The following is a 16,760-nucleotide window of genomic DNA, read 5'->3' as shown; positions in this document are numbered from 1 at the left end:
GAGCAGCGGATGTGCTGGATGACGGACTCGTTGAGCCCTGCAGTGTGTCGTTATTGGGATTCTCCTGATGCCTCGCTCTGCAGAGGGGAACCTCGGAGAAACACAGCGCTCGCCACTCACCATGGAAGGAACATGGGAGAGACAGGAGAATGTCTGTCTGAAACCGCAGAATGAGGAAACGGGCTTACCTCGGTGGAGTGAGATCAATGCAGGCCAAAAAAAAAACCACACACTGCATTTGTGCGTGGTAGAGCCTCAAAGGCTTCACTTTGCTGGTGGCTCTGCATTTTTTCTCTGCAAAAACACAGGCACTTATGAAACAAAACTGAACACCAAAATATTAATGAAAATCTTTGCGCATATGTACATACACATTTGATTTTAAAATATGAATAATGAGCAGCATGCTAAAGTGTCATTAATGGTGACTACAGACAGTTGAAATGGTGACATTTTTATTAAGTGCTACCATTAACAATTTCCAGACTTTCAGATATGCAAACTGCATACGGTTAAAGCCTTTCAGTATGTTACAGTGCCCTCCCTTTTCAGCTTGTCATGTTCCAAATCCATAATCATGCACATGACAAGATGATGCAAGCAGCAGTGTCTTCCAGTTGGCAGAGTCAGTCACATCGTATGCCATTGTCTTAGTTCATGCTCTCCTAATACATTTCTGTATGACAGTGATGACGGTTCCATAGGATTCGACTTCGCTGGCAGGACTGACACCTGCTGGCTGCCCGACGGCAGCAATGCTCTTCAGTTGACGGATAGCCTGACGATCACTGGTGATGTCATTCACAACTTTCTCAGCTTCCAGACACCCTGCACACACCAAAGCGATGAATCTAAAGAGCACAAGGGTACTGCTGCACATTTAAAACACACACATGTGTGAAAATAGTGAGAAGCTTGGCTTCGCCAGATTTCTAGTGTCTATGTTCAGCAATATACCAATTAATTTGCTGATCGTACAGATAATTATACAGGTAAACATCACTCTTTCTCAAGTATATTAAGGTGTATTAAGGTGACCATTGACAAAACCTAATTACATACAAATACATACTTAATAACTATCTGTAAATACCTTTTTAAGGCTTTATTTTCAAATTATTTTATTTTAAAAATCATATAATGTTATATATTGTTTCATAAGAGCGTGTTTTTTTGCAGTAATTAATCTTGTTGAAAACAAACGGCATGTAATATGTAATTGATATAAGAATGTAATTAAAAAGCATGCTATTATCATGTTATTACAATGTAATTATGTATGTTGTATGTAATTAACATTAATGCATATGAGAAATCATGACACACATGTAATTCTAATCACACTCTAAATTACTGCATTTGATGATGCTACAGGCCATTGCTGGATCATAGATACAGGCTCTGATGTTTGCATAACTGGAGTAATGACATTGTCATTAGTTGTTTTTGGGAGAACTGATACAGTAATATCTTGATGTTTTTTTAATACAATCCATCTCATGGTGCATCTCTCTCAAACACCACTTGAATTTCTTTGCTGTGATTTGATTTTAAAATACATGAGAATAATCTGCCCGTCCACTTCCACATACCCAGGTATTTGAGTGTGGGCTCTCTCTGATATTATAAGTTAAAACTGTTTGATGCAGCCCTGGGTGATTCCTTGGATTCCGGTCTTTGTTTTGGTTGCCATGGCAGCCTCGCTCTCCCAGTAGTCTTGACCAGAATACTGAGGAGGTGGGTAGAGGGACTGCAGGAGGGAAGGGGAGGGGGTTGCTGGTGGAGGTGGCGCTAATGAACCCTTCCCCTCCCAAGACGTCCTCGCGCGGACGCAAGACGCCCCCGAGGTCATTCCCGAGGCTGCAGAGGGGCAGCCGCCAAATATCTCCCCCCCCCCCCCCCCGGTGGCCGCCGACGTGTTCAGACACCGGAGCCGTGTGTGTGGCATGAGCCTCGGTCGCAGAGATCACGTCACCACCCTGGCAGCCGCATCACACCCTTCATTTGCCTCCTGACTCTTACCGTGACTTTAAGTGATCGACTACATCTCCACAAGAGTTAACAAAACCAGCCCGGCCGGTGCCAGACTTTTGGCGTCGAGCAATTTTCTGTGAGATACGGCGTCATTACAAAAGGCAATAACAGAGGGACGCAGTCCGGCGACGCGAATCGCCTTTATTGCGCTTCTGAGCAGATGCTCCTCTGCAGGACAATAAGTATAACGCAAGACTTCACTGCAGAAATATGGACAGATTAATCTGAGCCAAGCTCTGAGAGTCCAGACTAGCGTGATGGAAAGCTTAGCATTTTGGATAGAGCAGAAACATCAAACTGACTGATGTCCTGTCCAGGGAAGATGAAAAGGTGGTCAGGTCTACAGTTTTGGAAATCTCATATTTCTTTTCCTTTTAAAATATTACAACATCGTAAAAGTAGAACAAGGTATTACAAAAATTTTTCCATCAGAACAGCAAAACATATTGTTAATATTAAATATACAGTATGTTAATCACTACCATTTTACAATATACATGATTTCACAATATATTCTGAATTAAAAGTAGTGCCAGTTGCTACATACATTCGTTGATATATTTTGATATGTAAGAAATTATACTTCATATTTTGAACTTAAATTGTTTGTCAGGGTGATGAGAAATTATTTTCTTTTTTATTGCCTTCTTCTATGTAATTGACAACTACCAGTATCCATTTGAATATATCAGTTCACATCTTATTTATAATGGACTATCGATAATAGGAATGATTGTTTTGATAAACAAGAAAGGCATTATTTGATAATGACAGATTAGAAATACCAACTTGCAATGATGCATTATATTCCAAAGAGCAATATTCATTCTAATATTGACAGATACCACAAACTGAGAAGACTAAAGAGCTTCAGTGTGTGTGTATATACAGTATATATATATATATATATATTTTTTTTTTCTTTTTTTGCAGCAATGCAGCAACCTTAATTTACATTTTAAGAGAATGATCCGAGTTCACTGTGTGAATCTCATGAATACCACTTCAGAAAAAAAGGGTTTGAAGTTTTTTTTTTTCTAAACATGGAATGAGTCCACAGAATCAGAACATAACTTGTTACCAACAAATCCAAGTGTTTCGCTTGGCATTAATATCTGTGGAGTTTTGGGTTTCTTTTTTCTGAAAAAGGTCCATTGAGGATTAGTCAGAAGAGAACGTTGAATCCATCTACTGCAAATGCAGCCCCTTCAGAAGATCCTCCACAGCTTCTCTGGTACAAGTTTTATGTTAGATAATTGTGATTGCCTTTGCAGCCAGTGCACATTGGTCTCACAGATTTGTTTAAGGCCATGCACTGTACCCAATGCATAGACCATCCTGATCGGCACAGCACCCACCGTGATTTCATCTGTCAAACATTCTCCCATTATCTGCAATGGGGCCCATTTAGGATACACTCTGGATATTTTAATTATGCATATTTATACCCATGCAATGTCTGAGTGTGACCTACAATGGGGCTGCAAACTGATATGATCCAAAGTCTTTCAGGTTGACTATAAATGAGCCTTGGTCAACAGAAATGATGTCTTTTACATTGATGAAATAACCCCCCATGCCCCTATTTTGATTTGCTTATCTTGAAGTGAATCTAAATATGCACATGAATATGAATATGAATATGAATCAAAGGAGCGCTGTTCAGTGGAGTCAAGGAAATGAATGTCAGTATGCATGCTGCAAAGCCTTCTTAATTCAAAAAGAGAAGCTATTAATGTCACTTGAAAATGCATTCTTTCACAATGCACTGTGGGTTCATAGTGCACTTACAACAATATCCACTGAAATATACGCATTTCTAGAAATGAGTGTATGCTGCATTTCTGATGTTAATAAATAAATCACATATATTTCATCATATATATAATATATACATATATCGTGACAAGCCATGAAATGGAAATCCCTTGCATTCATGTGATGTTGTGAATATTGTCCTAGATAGCAACATCTGCCAAGTAAATGAACAATATAAAATATTTTGCCAAACCACAAATTCAAAGGCTCCATCCACACCAAACGAGGACTGCTGTCACTGCCTCGGCTGAAGTTGCCTGACAGGTGTCAACTACTCTGATTGCCACTCTGACTTTTTATCAGTTAAATGTGGTTAGCAAGTCTTGTCTCCTGGTAGTCTGTGATTGCTGGCTATATTGCCTAAGGAGGTGCATTTTCCAAACAGCTGGATAGCATTATTCTGTAGTAATATGAGTATACCAAACAATAGTAGATTTTTCCAGCTGCTCAGTCGTGTCATCTCATTTCTGGGTCAGATTATCAGGAATTAGATCAAATCTTTTTAAGACGTTCCATTTGTAATCAAAGGGGCGATGAGGGGGGGGGGGGGTGGGGGGGACAATATTAGCTCACTGAACTCTGTCTCTGAACTCTGTTCTCAAAAAGACAAGATTCAGAAAAGAAAAGAAGGATGTCCCATGGCTGAAATGGGGTCGTCAATTCCTATGAGCTCTGCTGCGAAGATTAAACAAGGTGAGTTGCAAACAAAGTTCTGAAGGCCGTTAAGAAGTTTCTGACTTGACCTAGCCCTGTTTTCAGGCGCACCGAAAGAGCTTTACTACCATCTAGTGATTCAAATTTGAAATGCAAGTGACACGACATTCAAGTTGAGAAAAAGGTCTGATCCCAGTATCTAAAACAACCATTAAAATCACAAAAAGTGTTTTCACTTCATTCGTAGCAGTGCAAAATAATAATGCATCATGGTGGCAATAAGGATGGCTATTTTTAAATAAGTAAGCAATGAGCCAAAGCACTAATTAAAAGGCTTTCCATACTAGTCAAAGTGCCTTGACAACATCAACGATTTTGTTCCTCTTTCTTTTGATTTTGTAAGTCCATTTTTACATTAAATAATTTCAACTTCCATAATGATGCTCAGTGTAAAACAAGATACCAAAAAATATATATCTAGATGGCTTAATGTTCACAAATACTCACATTTTTTTACCTGTTTTTTTTCTCTTTGAGTGCCTATTTATATGTGTCTGAGGGCCATGTGCCTCAAATATTTACAAACCTTGCAATAACTTGTGATGTAATTTGTCATGCAGGTTAGATGCATGAGAATGTGTGTAAGTAGCTGTAAAAGCATTGGATAATGCGTTCATTGCATGAGTGACTGACCCACCCAACAGGCTTTTTATAAGAGAGGGTAGAGAGCAAGGAAAAGGTTGTTTTGTTTGATGGATGGATGGATGAAAGTGAGAGAGAGAAAGAGGAAGAAAAGTGAGAAGGAGAAATTTTATATAAGCACCACTGCACAGCTTTTTCACTTTCCTTCACTTTCACTTTCTCCTGAAGAACATTCTCATTCAGAGGACCTACGCTTGCCATGACACATATGGGACCTTTATAAAATCTTGAATGCTCAGATTACATGGAACCCTACAAAAATGTGTTCAGAATATTAACCAGTCATGTTTCTCATATAGGCAAATCACGTATATTCCCTACGTCAGGACAGACACCTTTCTAACAAGACCTACTGACATCAGTTACATCAAATTAAAACTGATAATTGTGCTTAAACTACTTCCTGTACATACTAAAGAAGCACAAAAGGAATAGTACCCAATATTTCCTCTGTACACTTATGTTACTTATTGAGTATATGATTTGTGCATGTAAGGAAGAAATTTTTGTTGGGAATATCAATGCTCTCAGTGGCAGATAAACTAATGATTTGTACGCATAAGTAACACAGATATTTTGTGCAATGAAATTTAACTGATATATCTCATTGAGTTTCTCACAGAAATAGTGAGGCAATGTTTTCAACTCTATGGTGGCATAAATGAATATGAAATGACTGCAGTGTTACTCTAGTCATATATTATTAATTAAATAAAAATGTGTAACTTCCAACATTTTCCTTGCCAAGCAATAGACATAAATTGTACCACTGAAAGAGCACTGTCTCCATCTAGTGGTCAAAGATGGACATCATTTTTTCATTCATACTGTGTGACAATTTTTTTTGCAATAACACTTTTGCGCTACTTACTCAATTAAAAAATTGAAACAAGTTGTTGGTAGTTTATTACTAATTTGTCATTATACAGTATTCTAACTTTCTAATCATGAGGATCTGTTAAGAAGCCCAAATAAATATTGACAGGTGATTTCAAGTAATTAAACGTGCAGGTGAATAGAAAATATGTTATCATGAAAATAGTACATATGAGAGATTAAGGTCATTGACACAGTATATTTAGAGAAGTAACATGGGGAGAAGGTCACACAATCTGAAAAACAATTTCAGCCCTATGTGAATCAAATCCACTGTCAATAATATCACAAAAGTTAACAAGCTCACTAGCTCCACATGCACAAAATAACAAAGCATACAACATGCATAGTAGGAAAGGTTTGTACTAGCCAAGGGAAAAGAGTAAGGACTTTTTGCACATCATGGTGTAAGTTTTGGCAACAGTTGCGTAGTAATACGAGGACAATACCTGTGATATGGTAATTAGAAAATTCATGTGTCAAGGAAATGAAAGCAATTAATTCATTAAGTAATTGTACCCTGTGAGCACCTAGTGTGATGCAACCATCTTTTCCTGCTAAATGAACCTCTTCATTTTATTACTGTTGCTTTGCAGAAATCTTCAGGAATGAGAGTGCTATCAAATCAACAAGTCCAGTTTATTCAGGCTCCATTGCTTCTTGACAGCTTGCTAGGTACACTGATATTTTTAGTCTTTTTTTGTATGTTTTAAGAATTTTTATGATGTCACCCTGCCCATTGGTGGCTGTGCATGGTGTATAAATTCTATGCAATGTTATTTAGATTTTTGTCTGTTCACTTGTTAGGGTAAACATATCATTCAAAACTAAATCACAAGGGCTTAAAGAAAGGCCACTGTTCATTGGACAAACACGTCAAGGACAAGACAGGATGCGTGTCAACAAGTAAGCGGCATTGCACGATGGTTTCATCATATTGTTCATGCAATGTGCTCAGGGTATGGAGGTGACAGACTTGGCTGTCAGAAGCGGTTGTGAATGATAAACGTCTGCCTGAGGACGCCAGCAGGCCAGTGTTGCTGCTTGATCTCATATAAACCAACTTTGTCAACAGCAAGCAGCCCTTCTCCACTCCTGCTCCTGCAATATTAGGCCTCTGTAATCAGGATTAGCATTCTCTGAACATTCCAAGGGTTAGAAAACCAGGCACTGCCACCTCCATATTTGTTGCCCATGGAATATTACATTACATTATTGTCATTTAACAGACTATTATCCAGAGTGACTTATATGTTACATTTTTTGGCATGTTATCCATGTGGATATTTTCTGCGCTATGCCCAAGGGTTCAGCAGCAGCGCCCCAACAGGGAATTGAACCAGCAACCTTCTGGTTACAAGACCTGCTCCTTACCACTATGCTCTACTGCTACCCTAGGAACAGCCATTGATGAGGAATAGCCAGTATCTTATGCTAAAGGTTTAAGATGAGGGTGTTCCCAATAAGGTACTGAATACAAATGTCTATGTGTGTGAATTTCAGTTCTTCTGCTGAGCCTGGATAATAACATTGCCTAAAGAACACAAGCCATTTGGCACAGGGACTTCTGATATGACGCTACCAGTCTACACTACCCCTCCCCCACAAAGAGGGATGTGAAACCCCTTAATTCTCATCAAAATGACTGGCCCCTCATCCCCCCTTTCCACCATCAAACCCAGAAAAATAATAAGAAATTGCCACTTACAATAATGTCCTCTGCTTGATTAGACACACTGCCTCCCCTTGGACTACAATCACATTCAAGAGCCATCATCGTCTACATGGGAAATTGAGAAATCAACATTACAAGCCTGGTCAGGAAGATAGGAACACTTTGAGCAGTTCTTTCAATAATTATATATTTCAGAGGTCTCATCAAAGGATCATTACAATGCATTTTCCCTTCCCTTCATTACATTAGCTGTTGACTGGATAAAGCAGCCCTGAAAATGGTAGTCTTTCATCAACCGACTCACTGAATGAGCAGGTTGTGAAGTCACCGTGTTTTACCACCAGAGGGCGAAAAAGCAGAGTTGGATGGACATCGACATCATTTTATCAGGATGAAATAACACGAGTTGCTGTGCTCTTTCCACAGCATTTCAAGGTTATAATTATCAGATCCCCAATACAAAAAAATGTGTACACAGTGTTGATGTGGATGGTAGGCCTAGCTGAAGCCCAAAAAGACAGCCCATTCAGTTCTTCAGACCAACACAGACACCTTGTGATGAGGTGGACACTGCAGCAGGCTCCCGTGACGAAAAGAAAAAATGGGCTGCCCTTTTAGTGGGAAATACAGTGGCCATTTCTCAGTCTCAGCTCTCTGTGTACATCAATGGGCTCCAGCACTGGACAGGTAGGTATGTCAAAACCCTATGAGTTGATCAGCGCTGCATCTACCTATGAGGGGACTGCCTTTCTTCAGATCATGCAGACCACTGCCAGTGAGTTTCTGAAGGAGGAAAGGTGTGCCCACATACTGTTGGTCAGAGTGGATTCAAACACTGTGCAAGCTGCTGTTATCAGTTTGGCAGTACTATACTTTAGCTGATGACACATGGGAAATCTCTATTGCTGTTTCAGCTGTCAGTCAAGGCGCTTTCAGCAATAAAGCACCGGTTTCACACCACTGACCACAATCAAGGGCTTAATGATAATGATATGAGTTTTCCTTGACCAGACCACAAACCAAACAGCTGGCTTAAGGGCTAACTTATAATGTGTGATGAAAGTGCTTGGAATCAAAAGAAATGCAGGTGAGTGATCTTACACAAGGTGGCAGCAGATGATTAGGTGGTCATTTCGCTAACTTACGATTGCTCTGTACTCACTTTCAAGCCAGGGTGGGGTAATTTCCATGAGGAAAAGTTTTGCAGATTTATAGCTGAAGAGTTGTCCAGTCAGAGTGATCTCATCTGTAGAGATAATCAATATTATTATTATATTATTTTTACTGCATTATTAAGCCTTCTCCAATTCTTTATAATTTTGCACATATGTTGTAATTTAAATGAAATTTGACAGTAATTGAATGTCAGTGCTGGCTAGCTAGCTACTGCATAGTGGAAATAAGCTACCATGGAGCAGGTGTGTACTGCTGTGGATGGCTGTCCACACCTACATTTATGTGCATGCCGTACATAGCTCCTGAAAGCTCTCCCTGCATTTAAATGAAGTTTGCATGTTGAAGCTGCAAAGTATAAATTAGCCTTAAGTGTTTAAGCTTAATGAGCTCCCTTTGCTGATAAGGACCCTTGAACAGAAACAGACCACCAATTTGAGGCTCGAATTTCCAGTCTGAAGATAGACACGTAATACCACTTATTTCAAAAGCTCAATTTCTTTCAGCATAAAAAAGTTGGTGGATTAATCCATCTAATTAATTAATTGCTACCGGCCAGTGTACTTGAAAATGTAGTTGTACGAAACGGTAACAGAATGTACAATGTGAACATTTTAAATGTCAGTCAAATAAAGAACGCTGTGCAATGATGCAATGATTTGCACTGGCATTGAACCAGGCTGTTGGAATGTATGGAAATAATTTCATTCGTCTTTTTCAGTCAGACTGGCATGGTGCTGCTCGGTGCCCACATCCTGTGAAAACATTTTACAATGATGTCATCTCACACACCTCCCACAGGGAGCTAATTGCACTCAGTCTGACATATACGGAAAGTTTAGGTCTGCCAGCTGTTTTCAACAAGGTTGTTGATACGGTATCTGTGAATGAGGGCATATATCTGTTTGTTTTTTCTATTAATTTTGGCTACAGATCATACATTCATTCTGGCAGGGCATTATGATGGAATAGCAGCATTATGGACAATTTTGTAAACAGTAATGAGGAACCACTGCTGAATTTATAATGAGAATTTCTTTTGTTGAAAATATATTCCAATAAATGCTGTCTTATTAGCAATGCAGTCTGTGATTATTGTAAACTTAAGACAGAGTGTATCATGCATGGAAAAGCCACTGAAATGTTTGCTTCCAGCAGATTTGAAATACCTCATAGTGCCCCCGATTCACCACGGAGTGACATTTGTTACCATGCAGAGGTGTGCATGGTAAGGTATGCAGAACATACCATCCAGTTGTAACTGGAAAACTGTGTTCAGTGTTTATGCAGTGAATGCCAATGATACACAGACTTGTAAGGACTAAATGAGGGACAGGGGCTAAGGAGAGAATAGAAGCAACAGCTAAAACCAGGTGAGCACATCCAATTACATGAATATTCATTACAAAAGCTGCACCGACCACAGGTATCGCACAGGTGTCTGCGTGAAAGCTGCAAAACAAATTGGAACTGATTGACCTTTTAATTACAGCGTGCCTCGCTGTCATCCCCTGCAGGGGACTTGATTAATGGGGTCTGTCAACGAGTCTGATTAAGGCAGATGCACTGTGGGGATTCATGAAAAGGGTCACTCACTGTTTAATCATTGCTCAGCAAAGCTAATAGCGTGATTGTTATGGCAGGTAATCAGAACAGTGAAAATGAGAGGGAACATAAACAGCTGTTAAGTTTTACTTCATTTCAACAAACTGGTGACAACCTGGTAAAACAGGGAAAACAAGGTGCAAAATAAGTTAAATAATGTAAAATGGCAAATATAAAGTACATAATGTGTATATCCAGGTGCATTGTTGTACACGTGTCAATTTTAAGGTAGAATTTGAAGACTTAACTGAAAAATTGTGCCCTATTTTTACAAACTAAATGCTATAACTAAGCATTGCATACAAGAGGGACAAAATGGTTTTGGGGCAGAGAAATCTCCTATTTGATAATTAGAAAGCAAACCAGTGCAAACACGATGCTCTTAGTAAATGGGCTGGGTTGCATGAAATAATTACCTGTGGGTATGGTGAGGGTTGGACCAGTTCTCCCTAGTCTTTCTCCTGTAAAAGGTAATGAGTTTAGTCATGGCATATTGCTGATGTCAGCAGAGATGAGGAGCAGGCTGACTGGATTCACTAAGTTAGATTCATAGAGGAGGAATCAGGTGCTTGTCCCAGAAGTCCAGGTGTGGCCGGTGTCAGGGGCGTAAAAAAGGTGGTGGGGGGGCACAGCCACACCCAACCCCTCCGCTTTCAGAGAGATGCAACTTTTTGTCTGTGCTGCTGTTTTTTTAAAGGAATTGCCATTGTTTTATAACTGACACAGATTTTAAGATGCAGTTTGCTGCAATCCACACTCAACCCCAATAGGTGGCGATATGTACCTTTAAAGACCATCTTCACCAATGGGAGGAGATCAATACAGTGTGAGAATACAGAAGGACATCGCAGAGCGGTTCAAAATAGCTAAAAGTAGCCTATGTGGACGAAATTACTTTAGATTGCTTGTTATCCAGGTGCAGTGTAAAGATAAGTACTGAAGAAGTTTAAAGCATCTAGTTAGCTATATGCTTGTGCAAAGTTTTTCTCAGCTAACAATACCTTGCATCAGTGATGCTAGCTAGATTATGTTGTTGACGCAAGCTAGTTTGCCAATTATTTCATCGGTAGGCCTATCACATTCCGCATTAGTTACCTTGCTAGGTTAGTTCAATGGCAGTGTGACATGGAGGAATAGTATTTTTACAGGAAGTGTGATTGTGCCAGGTGATTGTGTTATAAATTGAGTGCAAGTTAGAGTGCTACAGTAGTTAAGGTTAGCTCAAGGTTAGAATGTTCTCGGTAACTGTCAGATTTTTATTTCCATATTTTACAGGCAGTTAGTCTAATGTGTAGATGAAACTTTATTTCACAACCTACATGAGTTAATCTGTTAAAATAGCTAGTATAACTAATATGCTCTACTTGTTTCATTTGCTGTCATTGTTGAGAGCAGTCAGGAACATCAGCCAGCATCAGAGGGAAGAACAGGTGATTATTCCTCATGTTCAAAGATGAGAATACCTGACATTAAGTTAGACACATGTAAATTAGGGAGATTAACATGTGCCCAGACGTTTGTGGATACATAACACAATTGCAGTGATACATTGTGGTCCTTTTAATGCTTTAAATATATGCAACTGAATAAATATTTGCAACTAAACATATCATTAATGCTTAAATTTAATGAATGATATGTTACTGTAAATAAAATTTCTAGTGTTAATAGCTGTAGTATCAGTATTATAATTAAACAAAAAATCCCCATATTAGATCACCATATTGGAGCATGGACAGATGCCAAGGGCAGTGAGGGAAAAAGCTTGCTTAACACCTTAATTTCATCTGTCATTAGTAGTGTGATGTGACTGAGGTATGAGGTTAGTCATGGCGTATTGCTGTAAGCATAAACTAACCATCTAAAAGGCATTAAATACCTTGCATGGATGCTCCATGATATGCAACCCCCCCGGCTACACACACACACGCACACACACAAACACACACACACACACACACTTGTCTCAATAACATGAGAATGACTTGGGATGAGATATGAGACAGAAAAAAAATGCCTCTTTGTCTGGCCCTCACAGAAACACAGAACAAAGAGCAGAAAGCAGTTCAATGATGTCAAGCGAAGGGGAAAATGAAAAATTGGCAGACAACAGACAGGAGGCAACAGAAGCAGGAGGAGGTCTGTCCATCAGCCATCCATTCACACCAGTGGAGGACTTGGCAGCTTCTCCCCTCCCCAGGAAGAGCGTGAATGAATTTGTGGGGATAGAGGTCAGCTTTGTAGGTAACTGGTGTGAGTGTGTGTGGATGTGTGGCAGGGAAAGGTCAAAAAGGAATGTGTGTGTAACGAGGGCGTGCCAAGATTTCAGTTTTTTAATGACCAGCATCATAAAATACTGCATTATGAATTACAACCAGTGCTCAGAGGAAACACATTGGTGACACTGACATTGTATAACTTTATATAAATAGCATCTTTTGCAAACACCACCACCCATTCCAGCACCACCCTGAACACCACCACCCATTCTAGCACCACCCTGAACACCACCACCCATACCAGCACCACCCTGAACACCACTACCCATTCTAGCACCACCCTGAACACCACCATCCATACCAACACTACCCTGAACACCACCACCACCATAGTCAAAACCCACATAACATCCTCCCTGCCCACCACACTAGACCCACCCCAGTTCACCTATAGGCCTAACAGGTCCACAGACGATGCGATAGCATTCGCACTGCACACTGCCCCTTCCTACCTGGACCAGAGAAACGCTTACGTGCGGATGCTGTTCATCGACTACAGCTCAGCTTTTAACACCATGGTGCCGTCCAGACTCGTCATGAAGCTCCGAGACCTGCACATCAGTTCCTCCCTGTGTAGCTGGATCCTGGACTTCCTGACAGGCAGACCACAGGCGGTGCGGATCTGCAACACCACCTCCTCCACACTGACACTCAGCACCGGTGCCCTCCAGGGATGTGTGCTCAGCCCCCTGCTGTTCTCCTTGTTCACCCACGACTGCAAGGCCACACACAGCTTCAAAACTGTGATAAAGTTTGCCGACGACACCACCATCATCGGCTGCATCACAGACGGAGACGAGTCTGCCTATAGAGCAGAGGTGAAAGCCCTGACATCATGGTGTCAGGACAACAACTTCCTGCTCAACGTCAGCAAGACCGAGGAGCTGATGGTGGACTACAGGAGGCTGCAGGGAGGGGGGCACGCCCCAATCCACATCGAGGGAACAGCAGTGGAGAAGGTCGGCTGCTTCAGATTCCTGGGGATAAATATCAGTGAGTATGTCAGCTGGTCACACCACACGGGTGTGGTCATGAAGGCAGCAAGGCAGCGGCTCTTCTTCCTCCGACAGCTGAGGAGGTTCGGTGTGGACTCCAGGATACTCATGAACTTCTACAGGCGTACCATCGAGAGTAGCCTGACTGGCATCACGGCCTGGTACATCAGCTGCACCACCCTTGACCACAAAGCTCTGCAGAGGGTGGTCAGCACAATGCATCACCAGGACTGGGCTGCCAGCCATCCAGGACCTCTACAGCCAGCGCTGCAGGAGGAAAGCACAGCGGATCCTCTCTGACCCCAGCCATCCCAGCCACAGACTTTTCACGCTCCTGCCATGTGGCAGGCGGTACAGGAGCATCCGGACCTGAACCAGCAGGTTCAGAGACGGTTTTTACCAGCAAGCCATCAGGCTTCTGAACTGCTGACACTAACACTTGCACTCACACCATACACATGGCATACACTCACCACAGTGGATAGACCCTTACCTTTAGGGTAACACTTTAATTATATCAATATTGCACTGCAATGTTTTTACGCTGCTACATTGTTACTTATTACTATACTACTTTTTTTTTTACTTATTCTATTTTTTATCTTACTTTATTTGACTTATTTTTACTTATTTTATTTTACTTTATTTATTTATTATGTAAAGTTGAGCTGGCTCTGAGGCTAAGAATTTCAATACTTGTAATGATGTCGTATTGTTATCAAGTAGATGACAATAAACTTGAAACTTGAAACCACCCATACCAGCACCACCCTGAACACCACCACCCATATCAGCACCACCCTGAACACCACCACCCATACCAGCACCACCCTGAATACCACCACCCATACCAGCACCACCCTGAACACCACCACCCATTCCAGCACTGCCAACAGCAGTGAGAGGTGGGGGAGGGATCAGAATCATACCTGAACACAGAGCTGCATTCCTGTTCTGTAAAAACAGCAGGCCTTGTTTGACCTGCTGCACAGGGAGCTGGTGGCCCTGAGGCACAGCCTTGACTTTTTATATAATGAGTTCTGCAGGACTGACAGCTGGGCATATCTGCTGTAAAGAGCCATGTCCCAAAGTCTGGAGAGAGTGGCTAATGCAGTGGATCGACTGTCATCCTGTCCCCGCCTCCCCCCAAGCCACCGCTCATCTGAGGAGCTCTGTCCAAACAGGAGTGCTCGTCTGATGACCCACTCCAGCCGACCCCTCTGACACCCTCCCGCCTGCGAGTAAGAGAGTGAATATGAATTGAAAAGTAATTCTTTTGTGTTTTGTTTAACACACACTTCTGTACTGCTTTGGAATAAATGTTTTCATTGTTTAAAAATGTTGACTGTAATTTCAGCCATGCACATTTATGAAGAATAAATCCGCTCTCATTATGCAGGGAAAAGCTGCACAGCTAACTGGTCTCTGCTGTTCTGCGCTGACTGTGGTGCCCTCTGGTCCTCTGCCATTGGCACATGCAGCTGAGCTTCACGCCATCTACAGTCCTCTAATCTGATGTGTCCTCTGGAAGGTCAGAATGACATCCATTATTCATGGCAACATTGTGTAAAATGTGCCACAAAGAACTCACTAACTCCCTGAGGGCAGTATTGCAGAGTCCCACCTGACCTGTCCATACATCCGAAATGCGTTTCAAGCATTCCAAAGGTTCTCTCTATCACAGAGTGAGTCTACGGTTGACAGCATTTTGTCTTTCTGTCGAAGATATGATGTATGGTGCCATCAGCCATGGCTTCAGTGGGCAGCCATTGTCCCCTGACAGGTGCAGTTGTGGTAAGGCAGGAATGACAGAGTAGGGTAGGCCAAAATGAAAGCATCACGGACAGATCCTAGATAACTACTGAACGTGTGTCACTCTGAGGTTGTCTGATGGTGCACATAACTGCATGTGGGTGCAATCAGTGACACCCAGGAAACCAGGGACTCAACACCTGCTGAGGAACTCCTGTCGTGTTCACTCATGACTGGCAGGTGTTAATGGAAAACAGATATACCCAGCTATACTGGAATGACCCAGTGGCAAAGAACGCAAGAAAGCATCTGTGAGTTTGACAGTAATGGGGAGAGTGCAGGGCCTTATGGCCCATGTCAAAATCTGCTGCGACCAAGCCATGACCTGGTTGGTACAGGTGCAATTTAACTACGCTTCTGGCCATTGGTTTCAGCTGTGATAGAACAACAGTATATATTTCCTGTTTACTCCCATGAAATTATAGAATAATGTGAGGAATTACAGAAAAAACACTGAGTAAAAAACAGAAAACACGTGATAATTGATATTGAATGATTATCTGATAAGACTTTTCATAATATGGTATTTACTAATAATGGATATTACCTTACATTTTTGTTCCAAAAATAAATCTTAATATAGTAAAGACAACTGTTTAATCACTTCTTTTTTTTACCACTACACGACTGATGATCTCTCATTAAATCATAATTCTCAGAGCAAATAAAACAGCAATTCATGTAACTTTCGGTACAATAAATATACAAAGCCTAGGGCACAAATGTGCAAAATTCATTCAAACTGAAGTACAGAAAGAAATGTCAGGAGACTTAAAGTCATTCATCCTTCTTGAGAGGGCAATGAAACATTTGTAAGACACCACTGAATGAATGTTGTGGTACTTTGAAGTTGCTTAAGGAAATGGAAGAACATCCTGTCTACTGGCATTGGGAAACTTTATCCTTGCAGTAGAAATGCTTCCTTTACTAAAGCAAAGTCTGTTCATTTTGATGTAACAGCATGGAGTTTATCTGGGGAAATCTGCATTGCTGCCTGCACAATATACATCTTTACTTTCTTACCAGAGCAAATCGAGAGCATTTTTCTTTTCCCTCACAGTTTATTCCTGGAGCTGGGTCTGCTACCGGATCAAAGGGTGGATTTAGGAGCTAAAAAGTAAACCTGGAAAGAAAGGG

Source organism: Megalops cyprinoides, chromosome 3 (genome assembly GCF_013368585.1).
Source record: "Megalops cyprinoides isolate fMegCyp1 chromosome 3, fMegCyp1.pri, whole genome shotgun sequence".
NCBI classification, from domain to species: domain Eukaryota; kingdom Metazoa; phylum Chordata; class Actinopteri; order Elopiformes; family Megalopidae; genus Megalops; species Megalops cyprinoides.
The sequence above is the reverse complement of the archived record's forward strand: the minus strand, read 5'-3'. Positions refer to the sequence as shown.